The following is a 10147-nucleotide window of genomic DNA, read 5'->3' as shown; positions in this document are numbered from 1 at the left end:
TAGCTTTGTTCTACTTATTTGAGTATAGCAGGTCCCTGACTCATGGTGATTCAACTCAAGAGTTTTTGACTTTACAATGGTGCAAAAGCATACCCAAATAATTTTTCTGTTTTTCATTTTCAGGACAGTATTCCATAAACTGCATGGAAAATTTCAATACTTTATTATAAAATAAGCTTTGTGTTAGATAACTTTGCCCAACTATTGGCTAAATAAGTGTTCTGTGCCTATTTAAGGCAGGCTAGGCTAAGCTATGATGTTCGGTAGGTTTGTGGTTTAAATGCATTTTTGATTTACAGTATTTTCAGTTTCCAATAGATTTATCAGTACATAACCCCATAGCAAGTAAAGAAGCATTTATATCAACATTATATTTCTCAAACAACTGCTAATGATTTGAGCTGCCATACCACTTTCCTCATCCTTGGAAGATGCTATGAAATTTGACCCAGAGGTAGGGAGAATTGAAGGGGAATATGAGCACATCCGACTCAAAGAGGTAAAACAATTTGCCTACTCCTTCACTTTGATAGAGAGAATACCTGGGATGAGAATCCAGTTTTGTTTCTGTATTTCTAATTGAATTTCTAGTATTTCTAGATTTTGATTGAAAACTGCCATTTACTTCAGACATACTCTTGAACCAAACTTAGAGAGGAAGATTAATTACCAAGGGCTTTCTGGAAGTGAGCAAAAAAGATCTTTAAATCCATCATACATTCTTCAACAACAGAACTTTATAAAGTTAGCATCATCATAATTCAGATTATCTGTCTTTCTATGTATTTCTAAGTGCACTTTAACTAAATAGAGTCTGATGCTGCAACTGGTTCTGATTATGCACTAATTACTTACTAAATTTGATTCAGAAGAACAAAGAAGTTTTGAGTTATTGAAGGACAAAAAAAGTCTCTGATTCTCAATAATATACATTTTTTACATTCCTACTACTCAAAAATAGCTAACACATATTTCTTCCTATTTGAGGGGAAAATCTCCCAGGCTAAGGAATTTGTTCCAACTTTCAGCAAGGAAAGAATTTTTGCATTAATATGATGTCTTAAAATAGAAGGTCAGAATAGTGCTATCTTCTTAGTTCTAAAATGTCTTTAGTTAATAGTACTTTTTTAAGGCATCATCTTGACTTTCCCAAAGTATTATGATCCCTGATAAACACTTCTATTAGCCAAATACTTTTGAAAACTGTGGCACGCAATGCATTCTCTTTGAAATTCACATTTTCACCAGTATGCAAAAGCTCTGCTAGTCCTTCTGTAAAGACAGCCTCCCCGGTCCTTGGGTGTTTCATAAAACTCTTGGCCTCAAATATGCTTAGCCACTTGTGCATTTTTGAAAACCATACAAGAAACACCTTTTGTAAAAACACTGCTCATTTCTTTACTAACTCACCTGTTTCTCTCATAGTAAACTGTGCTTCTCACACATTTGAATTTCTGTGATTTATATCATTTGCTATTTCCTTCATTCTCTACTACAGCTCGATGCTCAGCACTCAATATGTGTATTTTAATATTTACCTGAAGAAGAAACCAAAATGAAGGGAATATTAGATAAACATTGAACCTCATTAAACTCACATGCAATATGCGATGTTTTGTGAGATGCTTTGGATATTTCTGTTGACGTTTGGCCTGTTTGGATGAAGATATAACAGAATCAGTATGGGGCAACAACATAAATTTGGGAAAAACATATTTATTGACAATGATGCAATTTTTTGAGATTCAGGGGACCTGGTTTTGACCCAGGAATTTTTTGCTTTCATAATATAAGTCTACTATGATTATGTATTTGTGTGCCTTTCCTACTGAAATGCAAATTCTTAAGGACAAAGAACTGTTCTGCTTTCTCAACTCCTCAGCCTAACACAGTGACGGGAAAGAAAGACCCTCAGAGGATATTTATTTATTTTGGGATTGAGTTTGCCTATTTGCATAGGCAAAGAAGTGCTATTTCTAGTCCTAATTCCTCAATGCATCTACAGAGTAAAATTCTGTCTGGAGAATGATGGATCAAGTTGTGCACTCAGTTTGTGACCTGGGAAGGAATTATCCCATACTCACAATTTACATCATGAATATAATTTGCAATACAGTGTTTTCATTTAATCCTCTTGTATTGGTGAATGATTCATATCTGAGGGACTATTGCTTGCACTTGCGGTTAACAGTGTTATTTAACAGCTGGGAGTATAGCTCAGTGGTAGAGTTTATGCTTAGCATGCATAAGGCCCTGGGTTCAATCCCCAGCACTGACAAAAAAAAAAAGGTTATTGAAAATTAAGGTGGTCAGGATATTTTAATCATGTCTACCTCTCTCATCTACCATACCCACAAACTGTTTTATTTCTTTTGTCAGTCAAAATCAGCTGCAGCAAGCAATATATTTGTTTGTATATAAGGGAAGAGAACCAGTGAAGTAGGTTCATGTAGCCTGCCTCAGAAAAGCACTGCTCATAACTGAAAGCAAGTTGGTTTTCTTGAAAACTTGACTTTTGCCAAAAATGGGAGTAAAAATTTTTAACTAAAACAATCTATAAAGATTAAAGGAATACAAAAAAAAGAGAAGATATCCTAAAGGGGTTTAAGAAGATACAAGTGGCAGTGAGTTCCAGCTGCTAAATCAAAGTAGTATAAGCTAGGTGGTTTTAAATACCAGAAATTTATGTCTTACAGTCTTGGAAGCTGAAAAATCTGAGATTATCTGCAGATGAGGCCCCTCTTTTGGGTTGCTGACTACAGTCTTCAATGTTGGAAAAGAAGGCTAGAGAGCTTTTTGAGGTTCCTTTTGTAAGGAGAATTAATTAGATGGAGTTTTCCAGAGGAAAACTGGTGTGGGGTTCAGTCTCAGTCTAGAACCTGGGTACCAGGATAATGGGTGCTATTGTAAGTCTTGAAGTCCGAGAACCAGAGTTTGCATGTTCTTGTGCCTGAGAGCAGGAGAAGACAGGTGCTGAAGATCAAGAGGAGTGGGGAATTCTTGTTCTTCCTCTCCCTTACTGTTCTCTTCCAGCTCTTAGTAAATTGGATGCCTGCCCACATTAGTGAGAGGGATTTTATTCAGTCTATTCATTCAAACGGTAATCTCTTCTGGGAACTTCTCAGAAATCCTATTTTATTAGCTATCTGGACATCCCTTACCTGGTCAAGTCCACACATAAAATTAAGCATCACAGCCTCTAATATTATTCATCAAGTCTCCATGATCTACTTACCTCCCATAGGCTCCGCTTCCTAATCCCATTGCAAGAAGAATTAGGGTTTCAGCAGATGAATTTTGGGGAGACACAAACATTTAGTCAATAACAGCAAGAAAAAGCAAGTTATTATTACTATAATTAGCATTAATACTGTTAATAAGATTTGATTAATTTATGGATAGCCTTTATAAATAATTTTTAATAAAAAGAAGTTGGTATGGATGCACTCAGCTGGCTAGTAATTCATGATTAGATTTGTACTCTTTTTTTAGAAGTTCTTTTTATTGCTATGCTGGATGGGGGTACATTGTGGCATTTATAAAAGTTCTTATACCATATCAAATATATCATACTTGAATTCACCCCCTCCACCATTGTCCTTTATCTCCCCACCCTCCACCCCTGGAATAGTTTCAACAGGTAACATTTTCTATTTACATATATGTGTACACAGTATTTGCACCAAATTCACCCTCCTTCACCCTTTCCCCACCTCCTTCCCCCTCCCACTGGTACCAGCCCTCTGGACAGGACCTGTTCCGCCCTCCTAGTCTCTGATTTTGTAAAAGAAAAAATGGCATTTTTGTTTGTTTAAGATAGCTACACAGGTTGTTTCCTGTGACATTCCCATGTATATATGTATTATAACTCAAATTGGTTCATCTCTGTTTTTCTCTTAGACCCTTTCTTATGGTGATTTCAACAAGTTTAAAAATTCTATTTTCATTCTTGTGTAGAGAGCACTTTCAATGTTTGTCCAGCTCATCTTTAGTGAGGACAACTGATTGTGTGTTTATAATATGTACACTGTAAGTATTTAAATATTCATTTGAGTATTTCCAATCAAATTTAATTTTTTAATTTATATTTTTTAATTTTTAGAATTCATTTTTAAAATACAATAACACAGTTGGTCACACAATGACCTTTACAAAGTTGTAGATGTGAGTCTGTACTTTATAAAAAATAACCTTTCAAAGACATTGTAAAAGTACTATTACTACTTTTGCTAATCATCTTTTAAAATATTTGTTCTGGTAAGGGTTATCTAAGTTTACCTCTTCCGTTGCTAAAGCCATCACCCTCCATGACTACTCCATCCCTGAATGGCATCCTTGCTACATATCAGCATAATCACTTTAGTCTTGAGTCAGAGTTGTTGAATAAATAAGAGGATGTGGGCTTTGTCTAAGGCCACTCTTTGAAAGTCTTCTCTCCTTCCAATGTTCCTACATTTGTGAACTCCTTATCTTTCTCTTCTCTATTTCTTTTTCTTGAGAATCTTTTACTTGTGGAGTGGGGAACTGAGGTATGAACTCAGGGCCTCACATTTGTTAGGCTGGCAATCTAGTACCTGAGCCACAAATCCAGCTGCTTTTTGCTTTAGCTGTTTTGCGGGTAGGGGCTCATATTTTTGCCTGGAGCTGGCCTCCGACCACTCTCTTCCTACCTATGGCCTCCCATGTAGCTGGAACCATAGATGTATGCCACCATGTCTGGCTTATTTGTAGAGATGGGGGTCTTGCTAATTTTTTCTTTAATTGTCTTTAAATCTTGATCCTCCCAATCTCCACCTCCTGATTAGCTGGGATCGTAAGTATGAGCCACCAAGCCTATCCCCATCCTCCCCAGAATCTTTTTGTGAGCATCACTTTCATATACACAGGACCATTAAAATAGTTCATCCCACTCTAGGGAGCAGGGAAAGAAGACATGTTGATAGAAGGCAAAGAATCCACCCCCTAGTGTATCAATCACTTTATACACAGTATCAATTTCCTCAATTTCTTCCTATGTTTCTAGATGAGAGAAAATTCTATTAACTTCCCTACTAGTTGCTGCCAATGTGTTCTGATGGAGTTTGCGTGAGCTGTTGTTTATAGTTTGGAAGGAAGAATTCAGAGCAGTAAAAACATATTCCATGGATGCACATTTGTTACTAGTGACTCATTTCCAAAATAATTTTAATTCATAACTTTGCAATTAAATATAATGCATTTCAGGATCTGCCCTGAAAAACTACGGAAATTTTGAGAATGTTTTTGCTAATGTTTTATTCTGACTACATTTTACATTTCTAATGAACTTGTTAGTCCTTGGAATGTTCATTACTATTAACAATAAAACTCAGAAAAATGGAAGTTTAGTATAGCAATACTGAAATATTTAAGCTTTTCTGGTCCATGAGACCACACAAGGAAGCCTGGATCGCAAAACCATGCCCAAGTTGGATCCACTATAAGTATGAAGAACAAAGGGAAATTAATAGCTTCTAAAGCATTTGCTCTGTGTCCTTCACAGGTAAGACAATCACAAACCTTGAAGATGGCAATGGGGTAAGAAAAATTGCTTCATCTATTTTCTTACCTTTAAAACAAACCAAGGATAATTAATTGTATTTTTAATTTTTTAAAATTTTATTAGGATATATTTGCTACACAGGGAGGGGATTCAAAGTGGCATTTCCAATTAGGCTTATATTGTACATTAGTTACAGCGAGCGCTCCATTGTCTCTCCCCCTCAATCTCTTTCCCGCCCCACTTAAAGCAATTGTGAGAGGTTTCTTTGTTCTGTTTCATATAAGTATATGAAGTCCATCAACCACATACCCTCACCTTAATCTCCTTCATTCCCCCTCCCCTTCCCAGCAGTACTGCCCTCACCTCACTGTACCTATTTTACATACCACTCTTGGACATCTACTCAAGGGACTGTAAGTCAGGATTCAACAGCGACACCTGTACACTGATGTTCATCACAGCACTGTTCGCAGTAAACTGTATTCTTCAGAGTCAAAAAGGCTCAGGCAGAGCCTTGTACCCCCCGGGCACCGTACACAGGTTGGACAAAGAAGCCTGCATTCTCCATGCTATCATTACCATTTTCCATACCTCATTCAAAACCCAATAGAATGCACACTCCTTAACTTCTGTCTTGAACTCCTTTTCCACCATAAACTCTAAATTAGAACCATAAAGGAGCTTACATGTCAAGCCTATTACACTCCACTAAATAAAACAAATTTACAAAAAAAAAATAGTTACTCAATTTCTTGAGGGTTGAGGACTTTTTCTGATGTTCTGATTATGTGATATTGGTGGAAATTAGAGTAATGTGTGCTAAGTGATTTTGTAAATCATGAGCTTGATTATTCTATATCCTCAATGAACTGGAATGTAAGCCACCTGGGGGGAAGGCATTATTAACAAAGTGCACACATGCTTGGCTTCAGCTCTGGAAGATGGCAACTGATAGAAACTGTTGTCTGTTGTCTGTGTATATTAGTTCATGCATCTACGACATTAGCTAGATAAGTTCCTCTTTTCTTTCATCATTTGTAAAGTGGGGATAACACAGACAGTGTTGGTTAAGAGTATGGTTTTTGAGCACTATGATTAATTTTAATTATTAGAGGATAAAAAGATGCTAAATAATATAATTATGAAGACACTCAAATTGCAGGATGCATACAAATGAAAATCACTGTTGCAGAATATTTAGAAAGTCCTGTGCTTGTATGTGTGCACACATGCCTGTGCATATGCCCGTCGGTGTACCTGTGCATAGTGTGGTGTCCCACTTTCAGCTAGCTTTAGGCTTATATTAAATTCCTAAATATTGAGGGAATATTAAAAACTGCCATTAAAAATTGGCCAAACCAGAAACTTACCTGTGTACAGGTGATGGCTTAGTATGCTATAATAAAGGTATAGCACATTTATGAAGAAATGAAAGATTATTTAATAAATAGTATTGGTCACAATCAGCAAGTCACCTGAAAAAATGATCTATTTATGTCCTTTTTTATGGGGAGGATTTGCCATTTTTGTCAGCTCAACATCTTTTGAGCACTGAGTTATTTTTTGAAAGATTTCCTACATTATGAATTATAACCTCTGAAGTTAACATTGAAACTGTCTCTCTGCCCCATTGAAGGTACATGGAAGGAAATCACCTCGACTTCAAAAATTACTCCTGGTAGTTCTAGACAAAAGTCCTCAGTTAGTAAGTGAATGAGTGAGTGCTGCTTGGGCTGATTGTTCTCTAGGCATGGTGGTACCAGCAACCTACTTTTTCAGTGTTTCCAGCCAGGATCCCTGAGATATATTATCTCACACTTCTTAGCAAAAGAAATTAATTTTTGAAACTTAGATTTTAAAAGCATATACAAACAACAAAGGTAAATCACTATTAAATTGGATAAAAGAAAGACAACTTTCAAAGAAATGGAGGAAATCATAAAAATAAAATCAACAAATGAAAATGAAATTATTTTGTATGTTCTCCATAAAAAATAAGTGAAAAAGACTAATTTATTACATAATAAATTAATGAAAGACCTATGACAATAAAAAATAATTTGGAGGCTACTTAAAAAGATGGACATCGATCTACCATTTGATCCAGCAATACCACTCTTGGGGATATACCCAAAAGACTGTTACTCCAGAGGCACCTGCACATCCATGTTTATTGCGGCACTATTCACAATAGCCAAGTTATGGAAACAGCCAAGATGTCCCAGCACTGACGAATGGATTAAGAAAATGTGGTATCTATACACAATGGAATTTTATGCAGCCATGAAGAAGAACGAAATGTTATCATTCGCTGGTAAATGGATGGAATTGGAGAACATCATTCTGAGTGAGGTTAGCCTGGCTCAAAAGACCAAAAATCGTATGTTCTCCCTCATATGTGGACATTAGATCAAGGGCAAACACAACAAGGGGATTGGACTATGAGCACATGATAAAAGCGAGAGCACACAAGGGAGGGGTGAGGATAGGTAAGACACCTAAAAAACTAGCTAGCATTTGTTGCCCTTAACGCAGAGAAAGTAAAGCAGATACCTTAAAGCAACTGAGGCCAATAGGAAAAGGGGACCAGGAACTAGAGAAAAGGTTAGATCAAAAAGAATTAACCTAGAAGGTAACACCCACACACAGGAAATCAATGTGAGTCAATGCCCTGTATAGCTATCCTTATCTCAACCAGCAAAACCCCTTGTTCCTTCCTATTATTGCTTATACTCTCTCTACAACAAAATTAGAGATAAGGGCAAAATAGTTTCTGCTGGGTATTGAGGGGGGGAGTGGGAGGGGGTGGAGTGGGTGGTAAGGGAGGGGGTGGGGGCAGGGGGGAGAAATGAACCAAGCCTTGTATGCACATATGAATAATAAAAGAAAAATGAAAAAAAAAAAAAAAAAAAAGAAAGCTTGAGTTAAATAGCAAAGGGATGAGAAGAAAGGGATTTATAAGCAAAGTACAAATAAATAATAATTATCAGAGTAAAATGTTCAAACTCACTGGAAATTAGGATCCTTGTAAATGAAAGCCATGGTGAAACACAGCTGTCAGTCAGTAGTATTTTTATTTCCAACAGACGACTTTTCAGAGACGACTGATACATTCACAACTGATGGAGAGAATATAAATTAATACAATCTTGCTTGGGAACAATTTGGAAATGTATATTAAATATTAATATTTTATGACCTAGAAGTCCCCTTTCTAGGAATGTTTTAAGGCAATAATATGAAATATTCACAAAGATTAATATATAGGGGGCTTATTGAAGCGTTGAAACCACTTAAATACCTGAGAATAGAGGAGAGGTTCTGTACATCGTAGATGATTCATGTAAGTGAATGCTACAGGATTGCTAAAATTATATTTCTAAAGCTTTTAATAGCATGAAAAATGTATATTTTATACTGGGAATTAAAACTGAGTAACAAAATTATATCTATAATTTGAGTTTGATTATGTAAAGTGTAGGGGGAAAGGTGCAAAGTATGTCAGCAATCAAATCTTCTGGGGCTGATTTGTTAAAATTTTTTTGTTTTCTAGAATACATACTTCCCAGTTGAAATTTTCATAATTATAATAAAAGTTCTCTAAAATTAATTATATCAATAAGAAGTAGTTTAAATTCAATTCAAAAATAAAATGTTAATTTAAACAGTCCATATTGGGAAGAACTCATTTGATGGAAAAGTTTGTGTCTTACTTTTCTGCTGCCAAGATAATTTATTTTAAATGATGGTTTTATCTTGTGCCCTGTTTAGAAACCTCGTTGGCTCCCTGTTTCTCATGATTCATGTTCAAATTCCTTGGACTGCTTTTCAAGGTTTTCAATAATTTTATTTCATTTAAAATGATTTCCCTTTTCTCTGCCAGCCTAGATTCCAACATTTATTGAAATCACTCTTGAAATTCTTACTTGATCATAAAACACACCCTCCCCCCCCCACACATTCTTGGACTATCCACTCATAAGTCTGAGAAATTGTATTGTTTATTTACTCATTCACTCTACAAATATTTGACTGTGTACTTGTGGAGATACAGAGTTACAAAAGTTAAGGAATCTGCTCCCATTAAACTACTGTTTGTAGAGGAAAATGTTTTTATCAAAAATCTTTAAGGTCATTAAGTTGATGGAGTATTTATATTTTTAAGGTCTTGCCTTAGAACTTTATTTCAGCACCAAAACTGCCCATTGGGCCAAATTAATCTAGAACCTAAAGGGAAATTTAAGCTATAAACAAGGTGCGTTTGAGAGCATTATTTCTTTATGCCATTCTGTTCTACCTTATAAGGTCCAAGTGCAAGGATTTTTTAAAAAATCAATTATTGCTAAAAAAAAGGTCTTTTCTTCGGAGGCATCGGTTTGCTTTCTTCTCTGGTAAGGGTGAGGATATGACCCATCATGTCTCACTTTTCCCTTGACTATCAGGAAAATCACTGCCCTGTTCTTCAGTTGCTTTGATGTCTACCATCACTGATACACTTGCATTAGAATTATTTTTAGACATTGTCCCTTTAAAGTCTCTTGTTTTTCATATCTGTTTGTACCATGCCTCAAGCCATTTTAAAGAAGAGAAGAGGAATAGTGTAAGAAATGTCATTCAAGTGCCTTC

At 35.8% G+C, this 10147-nt stretch overlaps 1 non-coding gene across 1 annotated transcript; it reads left to right on the top strand.

Moving 5' to 3' along the window:
- Positions 1 to 2207: 2207 nt before the first annotated feature.
- Trnaa-agc (transfer RNA alanine (anticodon AGC)) lies at positions 2208 to 2278 on the top strand. The gene has a single exon. It is a non-coding gene; the product is annotated as a tRNA-Ala (tRNA).
- The last annotated feature ends 7869 nt before the right edge of the window (positions 2279 to 10147 follow it).

Source organism: Castor canadensis, chromosome 9, assembly GCF_047511655.1.
Source record: "Castor canadensis chromosome 9, mCasCan1.hap1v2, whole genome shotgun sequence".
NCBI lineage: Eukaryota > Metazoa > Chordata > Mammalia > Rodentia > Castoridae > Castor > Castor canadensis.
The sequence above is the reverse complement of the archived record's forward strand: the minus strand, read 5'-3'. Positions and strand labels throughout refer to the sequence as shown.